We start from the raw sequence: 16,176 nt of genomic DNA, 5'->3' as shown, positions 1-16,176 counted from the left end.
TATATACACAGGTCATCCCTTTGATCCCTAATGGGCCCTAGCTTTTCCCTGTCTATCCACTTTCCCTTGATATACTGATAGAACATCTCGGAATTTTCTCTGATCTAATTTGTTACTGTTTTTTCATGGCTCCTCTTTGCTCGACTAATTGATGTCTTACATTAACCCCTGCATTTTCCATACTCCACTCAGACCTCCATTGATTTGCTCCCTTTGTCCCTGTTAAAAGCTTATATTTTCCTTTGTATCTCATTCTGAATATTCTTAGACATCAGGGCTTCCTGCTCCTACAATTCAGACTAAAGGGAACACGCTGGGCCTATAATCTCACCAATTCCATTTTGAATGTCTCCATTTGTTTTTCTGTAGATTTATCCGGAAGTAATTGCTCCCAGTTAACTTTGGTCACCTTCAAGTGATTGAAGGTAAGATGAAACACTGACATTAAGACCAATTTGACAACACAGAATAGTTGTTCACTTTTTGAAGAACAACATGGAACTTAAACACGAGTCTGTAGAGTGGACAACATGTACATGGGTTGTGTCAGGAGAAGATGTCAATGTTCACAGATGGTGAGCCATGTTGGGCTAGGATTCTATCCTCCTGATGGTGGTGACTGCTCATCAGGAGTGTTTACCCTCCAGTCACTCACCGAACCATCCAACATTCCCAGTGAGAGTGAATAGTGAGGGTGATGTGATACAATGGTTGTGCCATTCAGCTCATAATCCCGGCTTCTGAGTGAATGTTCTGGAGACATGAGTTGAAATCCCAGCCTGGCAAACCACAATTATATTAAATAAAATTGAGAAATGAAGTGCAGCAATGAGTTGAGAGGATCAGAGCTTTTGAGCTAAATTAGCAGATGACACCAAGATGGGTAGGAAATGATGTTGTGACAGAGACAGAGAGAGGTTGCAGGCAGATATAGATAGGGTGAGTACAGAAAGATCTGTCAGATGGTGTATAATGTGGGAGCTCACCACTTTGGCAGAAAGAATGGGTGGCACGGTGGCACAGTGGTTAGCACTGCTGCCTCACAGCACCAGAGACCCGGGTTCAATTTCCGACTCAGGCAACTATCTGTGTGGAGTTTGCACATTCTCCCCGTGTCTGGGTTTCCTCCGGGTGCTCCAGTTTCTGCCCACAGTCCAAAGATGTGCAGGTTAGGTGAATTGGCAATGCTAAATTGCCCGTAGTGTTAGGTGAAGGGGTAAATGTAGGAAAATGGGTCTGGGTGGGTTGCTCTTCGGTGGGTCTGTGTGGAATTGTTGGGTCCGTTTCCACATTGTAAGTAATCTAAAAAAAAATGAAAAGTAGAAATTTACTTTAATGAAGAATGACTACAAAATTCTAAGGTTCAGAGGGGTGTTCCAAGACATGAGTCACAAAAAAAGTAGGAAGGGATATTTTAAACATTTCATTAAGAAGGCTCATGGAATCCTAAATTTCATCTTGAGTGGAATTGAAAATAAAAGTAATAATGCTATGTTTCACTTATATGGACATGGTGGGACCACATCTTGATACTGTGTGCAGTTTTGTTTACCTTATTTAAGGAAGGATATAAATGTACTGCAGGTGGTTCAGAGGAGGTTTACCAGATTGCTACCTGGAATGAATGTATTATATTATGAGGATCGGTTGAACAGTCTGGGCTTGTTTCTGCTGGAATTTAGAAGAATGAGGGGTGACTTGATGGAAGTGTAGAAGATCTTGAATAGTGTGACCAAGATAAATGTGGAAAATGTTGAGGCAGGGTTATTGAATATTTTTAAGGTGGAGGTAGATAGATTCTTCTTGGGCAGAAGTATCAAAGATTATTGGGGTTGATGAGAATGAGAAATTCAGAACAGTAATGGATCTACCATGATCTTACTGAATTGCAGAGCAGGCTTGTGGTCCTGAGTGGTTGATTTCTGCTCCTTTTCTGTAGGTTTAAGTGTTTATATAAATAAACAGTCAAGGAAAATTGTCAACATTTTCATCCAAATCTAATAGAGAAGCTTCAAAATAAAAGTGCTGGAAATGCAGGGAAAGCCAACACACATTTTAAATTTCTCCTGAACACTTGTGCAATGTAACTAGCTTCTTTACCTCGGCAGTGTGTCACAGTAGTAAGATTAGTTTCTCCTGAATTGCCAATGTATCCTTTCTTTAGACCATAAGACATAAGAGTGTAAGTAAGGCCATTTGGCCCATCGATTCCACTTCACCATTTAATCATGGTTGATGGGCATTTCAATTCCACTTACCCCATAGCCTTAATTCCTTGCGAGATCAAGAATTTATCAATCTTTGCCTTGAAGACATTTAACGTCATGGCCTCCACTGTGCTCCGTGTTAATGAATTCCACAGGCCTACCACTCTGTGGCTGAAGAAATGTCTCCTCATTTCTGTTCTAAATTGATCCCCTCTAATTCTAAAGCTGTGCCCACGGATCCTAGTTTCTCTGCCTATTGGAAACAACTTCCCAGTGTCCACTCTTTCTAAGTCACAAATTATCTTATAAGTTTCTAATAGATCTCCCCTCAACCTTCTAAACTCTAATGAATACAATCCCAAGATCCTCAGCCAATGTTAGGCCGACCATTCCAGGGATCATCCATGTGAATCTCCGCTGGACGCGGTCCAGTGCCAGTATGTCCTTCCTGAGGTGTGGCACCCAAAATTGGTCACAGTACTCCAAATGGGGCCTAATTAAAGCTTTATAAAGTCTCAGAAGTACATAGCTGCTTTTATATTCTAACCCTCTTGAGATAAATGACAACATTACAGTTGCTTTCTTAATCATGGGCTCAACCTGTAAGTTAACCTTTAGAGAATCCTGGAGAAGCATTCCCAGATCCCTTTGTACTTTGGCTTTATGAATTTTTTCACTGTTTAGAAAACAGTCCACGTCTGTATTTTTTTTTACCAAAGTGCAAGACCTCGCATTTGATCATGTTGAATTTCATCAGCCATTTCCTGGACCACTCTCCTAAACTGTCTAAATCTTTCTGCAGCCTCCCCACCTCCTCAGTACTACCTGCCTGTCCACCTAACTGGTGAACTTCACCAGAATGCCCCCAGTCCCTTCACGCAGATCATTAATATGTAAAGTGAACAGCTGCGGCTCCAACACTGAACCCTGCGGGACACCACTTATCACTAGCTGCCATTTCAAAAAAGGACTTCTTATTCCAACTTTCTGCCTTCTGTTAAACAGCCAATCCTTAATCCATCCCAGTAGCTCACCTCGAACACCATGGGCCCTCACCTTACTCAGCAGCCTCCTGTGAGGCACCTTATCAAATGCCTTTTGGAAGTCTAGATAGACCACATCCACTGGGTTTCCCTGGTCTAACCTACTTGTTACGTCTTCAAAGAATTCTAACAGGTTTGTCAGGCATGACCTCTCCTTACTAAATCCGTGCTGACTTGTTCTGATCCGACCCTGCATCTCATCCTTAACGATGGATTCTAGAATTTTACCAACAACTGAGGTTAGGCTAATCAGCCTATGGTTTTCCATCGTTTGTCTTGATCCTTTCATGAACAAGGGGGTTACAACAGCGATTTTCCAATCGTAAGGGACTTTCTCTGACTCCAGTGATTTTTGAAAGATCACAGTCAGCGCCTCCATTATTTCCTCAGCCACCTCCCTCAGAACTCTAGGATGTAGCCCATCAGGGCCAGAAAGTTGATCAATTTTTAGACCTTTTAGCTTTTCTAGCACTTTGTCTTTTGTAATGGCTACCATACTCAACCCTACCCCATGACTCTCCTTAATTGTTGGGATATTACTCATGTCTTCTACTTTGAAGACTGACGTAAAGTACTTGAGTTCTTCAGCTATTTCCTTATGTCCCATCACTAGCCTTCCAGCATCACTTTGGAGCGGCCCAATGTCTACTTTTGCCTCTAGTTTGTTTCTTATGTATTGAATGAAACTTTAACTATCATTTCTATATTACTGTCTAGCTACCTTCATATTTGATCCTCTCCTTCTTTATTTCTTTGTTTGTTTTTGTAGCCTTCCCAATCTTCTGAGTTCCCAGTGCCCATGGCCACTTTATAGGCTCTCTCTTTTTCTTTAATACATTTCCTGACTTCCTTTGTCAGCCATAGCTGTCTAATTCCCCCCCGAACAATCTTTCTTTGGGATTAAACTCTGCCATTGTTGCTCTACTGTCTTCCCCATTAGGCTCTGCTTCCAGTCGATTTTCGTCAGTTCCTCTCTCATGCCCCTTAATTACCTTTATTTAACCATAACACCATTACATCCAATTTTGCGTTCTCTTTTTCAAGAACTCTACCATTGTATGATTGCTGCCTCCTAAGTGTTCCCTTACTTTAAGACCTTTTATGAAGTCTGGCTCATTACATAGCACTAAGTCCAAAACAGCTTGCTCCTTGTGGGCTCCATCACAAGCTGTTCCAAAAAGCCATCCTTTAAGCATTCCATGAATTCCCTTTCTTTGGATCCATCTGCAACATTATTCACCCAGTCCACCTGCATACTGAAGTCCCCCATGATCACCATGACCTTGCCTTTCTGAAACATCCCATCTATCTTCTGGTACATCTTACGCCCCTGGTCCTGACCACTGTTAGCAGGTCTGTGTGGTTACTCAACTCCACCCACACAGACTCCGCATCATCTGACCCTATGTCATTCAGTGCCATGGATTTAATATCATTCTTAACTAACAAGGCAACCCCACCATCTCTGCACACCTCTATCTTTTCGATAAGCTGTAAATCCTTGGATATTTAACTGCCGGTCCTGAACCCTGTAGCCACATCTCTGTGATGCCTACCACATCATAATCATTCACGATGATTTGTGCTGTTAATTGCATCTACTTTGTTACAAATACTACGAGCATTCAGGTAAAGTGCCGAAATGCTAACTTTCTTATTATTAGAGATACTGGAAATTATAAGATGTCCTAAGCTCTCCTTCCTTGTTGCTGCATTCCTAGTCTGCCTCAAGCTTAAACCCACCCGTACACATGCTATCCTGCTGCTGATCTTTCTGTTTAACTCCATACTTCCTGTCACTTTCCCTTTCCCTTCCCCCCCAGCTCAGAAGTTTAAAGTCCTACTGACCACCCTAGTTATCCTTTCTTCGCCAGAACATTGGTTCCAGATCAGTTCAGGTGGAGACTGTCTCAATAGTACAGATCCCCTCGGTTCCAAAACTGATGCCAGTGCTCCATGAAATGGAAGCCCCCTTTCCTACACAATCCCTTAGCCACGTGTTTACTTCCCGAACTTTCTTATCCCTATGCCAATTAGCATGTGGCTCGGGCAGTAATCCGGAGATTATGACCCTTGAGTACCTGTATTTCAATTTCCTTCCTCGTGCTTGATACTCCCCAAACAGGCCCTCCTTCCTAGCCTTGCCTATGTTGTTAGTCCCAACATGGACCACAACAAATGGATCCTCCCCCTCCCGCTCCAATATCCTTTCAAGCCAGTCTGAGATGTCCTGTACCCTGGCACCAGGCAGACAAACACCATGTGGGACTCACAGTCCGGCTTGCATAGGATACTATCTGTCCCTCTAACTATAGAATCCCCTGTAACAACGGCTTGTCATTTTTCTCCGATCTCTTGAATGGTCTTTTGTACCACGGCGCCGTGGTCAGCTGGTTCATCCTGTCCACAGCCCTTTCCCTCATCCGTACAGGGAGCAAGAATCTCAAACCTGTTGGACAAGGTCAAGGACTGAAGCTCCTGAACTCCTGAACTCAGAATCCCCTGACCTGCCTCACTTACAGTCACACCCTGTTGTGCCTGAACACTTATTGAATTTGAATTATTTAATCTACCGGGTGTGACTGCCTCATGAACCGAAGCGTCCAGGTTACTCTTCCCCTCCCGGATGTGCTGCAGTGTTTGAAGCTCAGATTCCCGATCATCACTCCTGATCCGGAGTTCTTCCAGCAACCAACACTTGCTGCAGATATGGTCACTGCCGTTCACAATGGGATCAGCCAGCTCCCACATCATACAGCTACAGCAAATCACCTGTCCAGTCATCTCTACTTATTTAATTAACTTTTACAATTCATGTATTAAACAATTTCTAGTACTTCTCTGCTACAGTCTTATTCAATTAACCAATTAAACTTTTCATCAATTACATGGTACACAAGAAATATAAATTGGAAAGACTTACCTTAACAACACACGAGAGTCCTTCTTGGTTAGAGCTTCCCGCTCTTCCTGCTACTTAGAACACACTTACTTAAATAGCAATTACTTGCCTTCCCAACAGCCTCGCTTCTGCCAACTCCCGCTGCTCTCTGCTGATACAACAGATACTGTAGAAACTCCTGGGCATACTGTGACATTCTGTGTTAAAACCACACTTGTGATTAGAATGGAAATACGAGGAAGAAGGTTAAAAGATTTCCTTTATATTTTGGGATTTGAAATTTCTCATGAAAGCCGGGGACGCGAGGGGTCCAAGGAACACGTTATATTGCAATACTACATTCTGAATGTTGCAGAAGTTTTACATTCATTTTGTGGTATGAGTATTGCTGACATTGATTAGCCTGTACAAATTGCTCTGAAGGGAGTGGTGGTGAGCCTTTGTTTTGAACCAGTTCAGTCTGCTGATGGAAGTAATGCCAGAGTACAGTCAGGTACTTTGACAGACTGTTATGGACCAGACCAAACCTCTTGAAAATATATTAAGGAGATAGCCTAGACCCTAGCTTTTATCACATGTAAAGGCCAGTGTGGGGTGATGTGTTCGAGATACATTTCGGTTGGTCACATTACTCGGCTTTAAGCAAAACACACTTTATTCTTACACCCAGTTAAAATACAAACAAAACAAAGAAGGATTGGAATAACTTAACTCAATTGGAAAACTGAACAGAATAATAGATTATTTAACTCAGACTGTAATTCAGCATGTAATTAGGAAGGCTCATGGGATGCTACTCTTCATTGTGGAAGGAATTGAAAATAAAAGTAAAGATGTTATACTTCACTTATACAGGACATTGCTGAGACCACATCTCAATACTGTGGGCAATTTTATTCAGCTTATTTAAGTAAGGATGTAAGTATACTGGAGATGATTCAGAGGGGGTTTACTAGATTGATACCTGAAATGAACTTGTTACGTTATGATAGGCTGGACAGATTGGAATTGTTTCACACTGGAATTTAAAAGAATGGGTGACTTGATTAAAGTGTAAAAACTCTTGGATAGTGTAACAGGTGAATGTGGAGAGCATCTTTCCTCTTGTGAGTGAATCCAGAACCAAAGAGCGTTATTTTAAAATTCAACATTACTCTTTATAAGACGGAGATAAGGGAAGATGGAGTACTGACATAAAGAGCAGTCAGACAAAACAGAACAGTTTTGATTTTTGAAGAACAACATGGAACCTGAACTTGAACACCAGTCTGCAGCACATACAACAGTATGTATGTTGTACCATCTGCTCCTGTTCCACATGTTTGTTTGTTTGTATAAATGGAATCATGCAGGAAGGTTGTCAACATTTTCACCCAAATCTGAAAGAGTAGCTTCAAAATACAAGTACTGGAAATGCAGGTAGAGCCCATTCAACCTTTACCAAACAGTTATGTAATGTAACTAACTTTTATCTTATTTAAAAGTCAGTGTAAGGTGTTGTTTTCTGGATATATTTCAATTTGGCACAGGCAAATTCAGGAAAATAGACTGCTTCACTTGTTATTCTGACAGCAGAGAGAATTCCATCTATAATAGAGAGAAAAGTGTAGCAGCTTCCACAACCAGCTTCAAAACCCCAGCAACTACTGAAAGTGAAACTAAACCCCTCATTCTATGGGAGCCTGATTCCACCCATTCATGCTGCTTCTGTTGTTAAAAAAGAAAAAATTCCTCGCAAGCTGTTTATTGTATTGTTTTGAAACAGACTGCTCTGTCTCAATCGCTCTTCATATAAAAAATAGGACAAAATACACCTCTTAAAGCCATCATATCATCACAAAACCAAAGTCATAGAGTCATAGAGTAACACAGCACAGAAACAGGCTTTTGCATGCAACTCATCCATGCTGACCAGATATCCTTTATAAATCTAATCTCATTTGCCAGCGTTTCACCCATATCCCTCTAAACTAGAACGGGTGCAGAGGAGGTTTACCAGGATGTTGCCTGGTATGGTAGGAAGATCGTATGAGGAAAGGCTGAGGCACTTGGGGCTGTTTTCATTAGAGAAAAGAAGGTTTAGGGGTGACTTGATAAAGGTGTACAAGATGATTAGGGGTTTAGATAGGGTTGACCATGAGAACCTTTTTTCACGTATGGAGTCAGCTATTACGAGGGGGCATAGCTTTAAATTAAGGGGTGGTAGGTATAGGACAGATGTTAGGGGTAGATTCTTTACTCAGCGAGTCTTGAGTTCATGGAATGCCCTGCCAGTAGCGGTGGTGGACTCTCCCTCTTTATGGGCATTTAAATGGGCATTGGATAGGCATATGGAGGATAGTGGGCTAGTGTAGGTTAGGTGGGCTTGGATTGGCGCAACATCGAGGGCCAAAGGGCCTGTACTGTGCTGTATTTTTCTATGTTCTAAACCCATCCTATTCACATGCACATCCAATTGCCTTTTAAATCGCACCAGTCTCCACCACTTCCTCTGGCAGCTCATGTTATACACGCACGAGCCACTGGGTGAAAAAGTTACCCCTTGGGTCCCTTTTAAATTTTTCCCCTCTCAGCTTAAGCCTACATCAACTAGTTTTGGACTCCCCCACCCCAGGGAAAAGACCTTGTCTATTTACCCTATCCATGCCCCTCATGATTTTACAAGCCTCTATAAGGTTCAGCCTCCAACACTCCAGGGAAAATAGCCCCAACCTATTCAGCCTCTCCTGATAGTTCAAACTCTCCAACCCTGGAAACATTCTTGTAAATTTTTCCTGAACCATTTCAAGTTTCATAACATCCTTCTGATAGGATGGATCGCAGACTTGCATGCAATATTCCAAAAGTGTCTGAACCAATGTCCCATACAGCTGCAACATTACCTTTCAACTCCAATTCTCAATAAAGGCAAGCATACCAAATGCCTTCTTCACTATCCTACTTATCTGCATTTTCACTTTCTAGAAACTGTGAACCTTCACCCAAGGTCTCTTTGTTCAGCAACACTCCAAGGAACTTACCATTAACCGTATAAGTCCTGCTCTGATATGCCTTTCCATAATGCAGCACTGCACATTTATCTAAACTAAACTCCGTCTGCCACTCCTTGGCCCATTGGCCCATCTGATCAATATCCTGTTGTACTCTGAGGTAACCTACTTTGCTATCCACCACACCCCCATTTGCAAACTTACTAACCACATCTCCTACGTTCATATCCAAATCATTTCCATAAATGAAAAAGAGCTGTGGACCCAGCACCGATCCTCGTGGCACACTGCTGGTCATAGGCCTCCAGTCTGAAAAGGAGCCTTCCAACACCATCCTCTGTCGTCTACCTTTGAGCCACTTCTGTTTGACTCAGTGTCTAGGAAGCCCTGACCCTTGGGGAAGGACATGTGGTGCTTACCTGGTCTGGCCTACATATGACTCCAATGTGATTGACTCCTATCTGCCCCCAGAAGCCACATAGCAAGCTATTCAGCCACTGTTCAGTCAAAGTCACATTCAAGGAATTGTATTTTATAGGCAACATCCCAGAGACCACCATCATCACTATCTCTGGGTATGTCCTGTCCTGTTGGCCGGAAAGGCCCATCAGAAGTAGCAACACAGTGGTACACAGCTGGGACAGAATTGGCCTGAGAATTATAGCTACCCTTCCCCTACCTCTGGCTGATGAATCATTGCTTCTCCATTTTGATCATCACTTGGAGGAAGCTCTGAGAGTGACAAAGGCACAGAATGCATTCAGGGTGAGGTACTTCATATCAATCACCAAGGGCAGCTTGATAGCACTAATACGTATTGGTGAGAGACCATGTGATATCAGAAGCAGCTACGTTGACCAGGTGGGCCCAAAGTGGACCCATGGTAGCAGCGACAGAGTAGAGTTTGTGCCAGTATAGTTTCTGGCGGCATCAATGATGACTGCATTGGTGAGATCCATCGAGGTCTCATAGTGACAAGGGGGGTGGGGGGGGGGGGGGGGGGGGTGGAGGTTGGAGGAGGTGAGATGGTGCCAAGGAATGGTGACTTTTGTTCCAGTGAGGCGATAGGGACTCATGCCTGGCTACCAGGTCCATGGCTCTTAAAGGATCACCTAACAAGAAGGACTGTCAAGTATTTGAAACAAATACGCATGAGAATATGTAAATCAAATCAAATCAAATAACAACTGGACTGTGTCTGCAGTAAGTGGTGAGGGAGACAATGCAAAGGGAATATCTACCTGACCTCATGCTCACCAATCTGCCTGCTACATATGTATCAGTAGGAGTGATGAAAGCACAGGATCTTTTGGAGACAAGACCATCTTTACACATTGAGGTGACTGTCTGTTGTGTTGTAAGGTACTGCAAATATGTTAAATGGGACAGACCTTGAATGGATGTTCAACAACTCAAGACTGGGAAAACATGAAGAAGTGTGGGTCATAGGCAGCAGCTGAATTGTACTATAACACAATCTGCAACCTCATGGCCTGGCATAATGCCCCACTCAACCATGACCATCAAGCCAGAGGATTAATAGTTTAGTGAAAAGTGCGGGTAGGCATGCCAAGAGCAGCACCAGACATACCTAAAAAATATACTGTGAACCTGGTGAAGCTGCAAAACAGGATTACTTGTGTACCAGACAACGTAAGCAGCAAGTGCTAGACAGAGCTAAGTGATTCCACAGCCAATGAGTCAGGTTTAAGCTCTGTAGTCATGCCACATCCAGTTATGAATGGTGGCGAACAATTCAAAAAGTCAATAGAGAAGGTGGCTCCAAAAACATCTACATTTTCAATGATGGGGAGTGCCCAGCACATCACTGTAAATGATAACGGTGTAGCATTTGCAACAATCTTCAGCCAGAAGATCCATCTCAGTTTCCTCTGAAGGTTCCCAGCATCACAGATGACAAGTCTTCGTCAACTTAATTCACTTCACATGATAATAAATTGCTGAAGGCACTGGATACTGCAAAGACTACATGTCCTGACAGCATTCTGGCAATAGAACTGAAGACACATGCTCCAAAATGGTGGGCAACATGGTGGCTCAGTGGTTAGCACTGCTGCCTCATAGCAACAGGGACCCGAGTTCGATCCTCGCCTCGGGCGACTGTCTGTGTGGAGTTTGCACATTCTCCCTGTGTCTGCGTGGGTTTCCCCCGGGTGCTGTGGTTTCCTTCCACAATCTAAAGATGTGCAGGTTAGGTGAATTGGCCATGCTAAATTGCACATAGTGATCAGGCATGCATAGGTTAGGTGTATTCATGAAGGGTAAATGTAGAATAATTGGGTAGGGGAATGGGTCTAGGTGGGTTACCTTCGGAAGGTCAGTGTGGATTTGTTGGGCCAAATGGCCTGTTTCCACACTATAGGGTTTCTATATAAAAATCTACATAAAATGCAATGTGCCCCTAGTCAAGCTATTCCAGGAGAGATATAACACTGGCATCCTATGGATGATGTGGAAAATTGCCCAGGTATATCCTGTACACAAAAAGCAGCTAATTGTGGTCCTATCAATTGGCAGAAAACTGTCAGCTGGTTGGAGTTATATCTGCCACATAGGAAGATGGTTATGATTGTTGGAGGTCAGCCATTTCAGCTCCAGGACATCTCTGCAGGGTTCTTCAGAGTAGTGTCCTAGGCCCAGCCATCCTCAGCTGCTTCATCAATGACTTTCCCTCCATCATATGGTCATAGGGAGGTTTGCTGATGATTGCACAATGTTCAGCGTCATTTGCAAATTCTCAGATACTGAAGCTGCTCGTGTGGCTTGGGCTGATAAGTGGCAATTAACATTCACATCACACATATGTCAGGTAATGACCATCTCCAACAAGAGTGTATCTAAACCTCTCCCCTTGATAGTCAGTGGTATCATCATCACTGAATCCCACTATCAACATCTTGGGAATTAACATTGACCATAAATTGAACTGGACCAATCACATAACAATAGGTTAGAGGCTGGGAATTCTGTGCTGAGTAACTTACCTCCTGACTCCCCATAATGTGTCTACCATCTATAAGACACAAGTAATGGGTGTAGTGGAATACTGTCCATTCGTATTGATGCATATAGCTCCAATAAAGTGGTTCAATTGATTGATAACCACACTACCACCTTCAACTTTGCACCCGCATTGCACAGTGTCAGAAGATGCACAGCAGCAACTAACCCATCCTCCTTAATCAGCACATTCCAAATCTACAAGGCGAAAGTGAGGACTGTAGATGCTGGAGATTAGAGTCCAGAGTGTGGTGCTGGCAAAGCACAACAGGTCAGGGAGCATCCAAATTCATGCCAACAACTTCCTAGAAGTATAAGAGTAACAGATCCATGAGAGCACCACTACCTGGAAGTTCCACTCCAAGCCAATCTTCCCTTCACTTCCCTCCCACTGGGTCAAAATCCTGGACCTTCCTCCCTAATGGCATAGGGCTGTCCACGTGGCAAATGGAATGCAGAGGATCAAGAAGGCTCTCACCATCACCTTCTCCAAGGCAATTAGAGATGGATAATAAATGCTGGCTCTGCCAGAGTAGAAGAATATCTAAAAGAAACCCTCTCCTAATGCTGCCACAACATTGTAATCATGTCTTAGCACGAGGAATGTGCAACTCCTCAGGAAAATAGGGTTGAGCCGGAAGATCAAATCTCATTTTCTGAATGAATGAGCTTGATGGGCTGAATGGCCTGCTGCTGGCTCAGCTTGCTGGCATTGGGAAGTAGCTACTGGAGAAAGAACAGGCACATTTGTAAAATAACATAATCATACAGGTGTAAACAATGATCCTATCTCCATTGGGTAGAGAGGTTTATGTTCAAAACATAGAAGAGGGAATTCATTTTAGATTCAGTGACACAAAACCCATCATTGGTGCTGCCATTTTCACTGGTTCCCCTGCTTGGAGGATTCAAACCCAGAGCTGCTTGCTCAGTGGTGGGGGCACTACCCACTGCACCACAGGGACTTCCCTAACAAGGGATCAGGAACCTCTTTATTCCACTCAGCAAAATGAACCACCTTCCACTTCACCAAATGTCACTCCAAAAGTTTGTTTATAGAATAGAAAATTTTAATAAGTGGCCCATATTATTCATACACACTTCAAATTTTGATATCTTAACTCAAATTTCTCAAATTGAGTTTAAAAGTCCTCCTGCTGTCTAGTGTCCATTATTGGATATATATTAGAGCAAGAAAGGAACAGAAACCAGGCTCACCAATGCACATCCTGTTCACTGGAGGTTCGAATCCTTCCTCACATCGCTTGGCTTTGCTTCTCCATGAAGAACATCCATTGCTAAAGCAGATCACTGGGACTAAATAGAAATTTATGTATTTGATGAAATATTCACATCAAATTCTATTCAGCCATTACCCTTTTTCTTGCTGTTCCATGTTGACTCTCTTCCTGGTTAAATTACTCTAGGGCTCTATCATTTCCTCTCTAAACCTTCTCCAACATTGTAAACTCTTGAGATCCGTAATCCTCCAATTGAGCAGTTCCATATTCTTCCCTAAACCTCCCTAAATTCCCTCCCTAAACCTTTGTCTCCTGCCTTAACAAACAGCTTATAAACTACTCGTGTGGTCAAACATTTATCCACTCATTCTTATGTTTCATTTTGGGACTCAGGGCTAATTTTACTTTGATTGCTCTCCTGTTGGAGCATAATGAAAATGGATAGAATATTGCAATGTACATCGTAATGTAACAGAACCATCTGCAGTCGCAATCAAGTGGCTGTGGAGAAAGGATGGAATAATTTGTACTAGTGAGAGATGTATTTACAGAGAACAGTATCAGGTACAGTAGCGAAAATTAGAGAGCTGGTAGAACTTTCTAGATCGGGTAGCAACCACAAAGGGGTAAGGTGAAACCATTGCAGGACAGAAATCACCAAAAGATTCAAGAATAGTCATTGGTACAATGTATAGAGTAGAAACCAGAGCCATAAACTTTGTGGCAAGACAGGTTACCTGTGAAGTATCATTATGTCAAGGGTGGAATCTATACACAAGCTGGTGTTGTGCACTGTTTCTCACTAGCAGTTGATCAGCTCTTTCCAGTTAGACAGAGAAAATCTTAAAACCATAAATGCTGAAGTTCCTGACATTTTTCCAACTTGTCAGCATTACACAACCTCACCAGAGAATTTTTGTCGTGCAGAAGGAAACCATTCAGCCCATCTCGCTGCACCGGCTTTTCAAACAAGCATCATTCCCTGGTGTAAATCTCTCCTGTTTTCTCCCTATATCCTTTCTATTAAATAATCACCTAACATCCACAATTGAACCTGCCCCCACCACACTTACTGGGAGTGCATTCCATACCTTCGCTATTACCAAACTAAATGTCTTATCATAAGTTGTGTGGATTTGCTGTCCACCGGCCCTCCCAATGTGCCACAAACCCAGCTGGCATACCCCGCACCTCTGGTGTTACAGTCCATTTCTCACAGTGGTTGAACTATTTGGGTCTTTTCTTAATAGATGTTCTCTAACAACTTTTAAGGAAAGCTCAAAAAATTGATTAGAAAGACCAAACTGTTGACTCAACTATAGCCAAGCACGATGAGAAGCTTGAACAATCCAGAGAGCTTTCATGGATATAATCTTTGCTTCAGACAGGTGAAGGCTGGTGAAACTTCCCAGAGACAGATGTAATTACTTTGGAGGCAGTTCAGAACTTTCACTAGATTAATTCGAGAGATGAAAAGCCTGTCTTATTAGAAGATATTGAGCAGTTTAAGCCTATACACGCTACTATTATGGACCAGACCAGACCAGAAGACCATCAAAATATTTTAAGAAGGTAGCCTAGACCCTATCTTTTTCTTATTTTAAAGGTAGATGTAAAGTGTATATTCCAGATGTGATGCAAAAGGTCAAACCACTTGACGTTTAGCAAAGCACAATTTATTTACTATGTGGAGGAGCCAGAGTTGGACTGAGGTGGACAAAGTTAAAAACCATATACTGGATTAGTGGTGCTGGAAGAGCACAGCAGTTCAGGCAGCATCCAACGAGCAGCGAAATCAACGTTTCGGGCAAAAGCCCTTCATCAGGAACCACACAACACCAAGTTATTTGGAAGCACTAGCTTTTGGAGCGCTGCTCCTTCATCAGGTGGATGTGGAGTACAAGATAATAAGACACAGAATTTATAGCAAAAGATTACAGTGTCATGAAGTGAGATATTGAACAATCCTGGATTGTTAAATCTTTCATCTTTTAGAATGGGTTGCAGGTTTCAGTATATTAATATGTAAATCGCAGAACTTTTTTAAAGTCACATTCTCGAGATAACTTAAGGTTTTATTCAAAAAGTGACATCTCAGCTCAGACAATGTATTAAAGGTGTGAGGTCAGAGTCAGACTGGTTTCATTTCCAAAGTGGAATTTACAAAACATCACATGCATTGACTGCCGAGAGAGAGAGAGAATGACAGAGAGAGAGTGAGAGAGTGAGTGAGAGAGAGAGAGAGAGAGAGAGAGAGAGAGAATGACAGAGAGAGAGAGAGAGTGAGAGAGTGAGAGAGAGAGAGAGAGTGTGTGTGAGAGAGAGAGTGTATAGTGCAGTGGGATCACCTGTAGTGTGACATGAACCCAAGATCCTGGTTGAGGCCATCCTCATGGGTATCTCCTGGTACCCTGTATGACAGTGCTATGGTCAGTTTGCTTATCTTCACTAAAGTGCCCACTCTCATCCACATACAGTAAGAATCTCAAGCCTGTTAGACAAGCTCAGAGGCTGAGTTTTCTGCAGCACTACCTGCTGGATTATTCTCCCTGTCTCGCTTGTCGTCACACTTTCCTGCACCTGACCACTGTATGAATTTGAATTAGTTAATCTAAGGGTGTGACTGCTCCTGAAACACAGTGTGCAGGTAACTTAACCCCCTCCCAGATGTGTCACAGACTCGAGCTCATCTACTGAACCAGAGTTCCTCAAGTAACCAATACTTGCTACAGATGTGAACGCTAAGAACCACAATGGAGTCCACCTACTCCA

Source organism: Chiloscyllium punctatum, chromosome 46, assembly GCF_047496795.1.
Source record: "Chiloscyllium punctatum isolate Juve2018m chromosome 46, sChiPun1.3, whole genome shotgun sequence".
Taxonomy (NCBI): domain Eukaryota; kingdom Metazoa; phylum Chordata; class Chondrichthyes; order Orectolobiformes; family Hemiscylliidae; genus Chiloscyllium; species Chiloscyllium punctatum.
Note: the sequence above shows the minus strand (reverse complement) of the source record.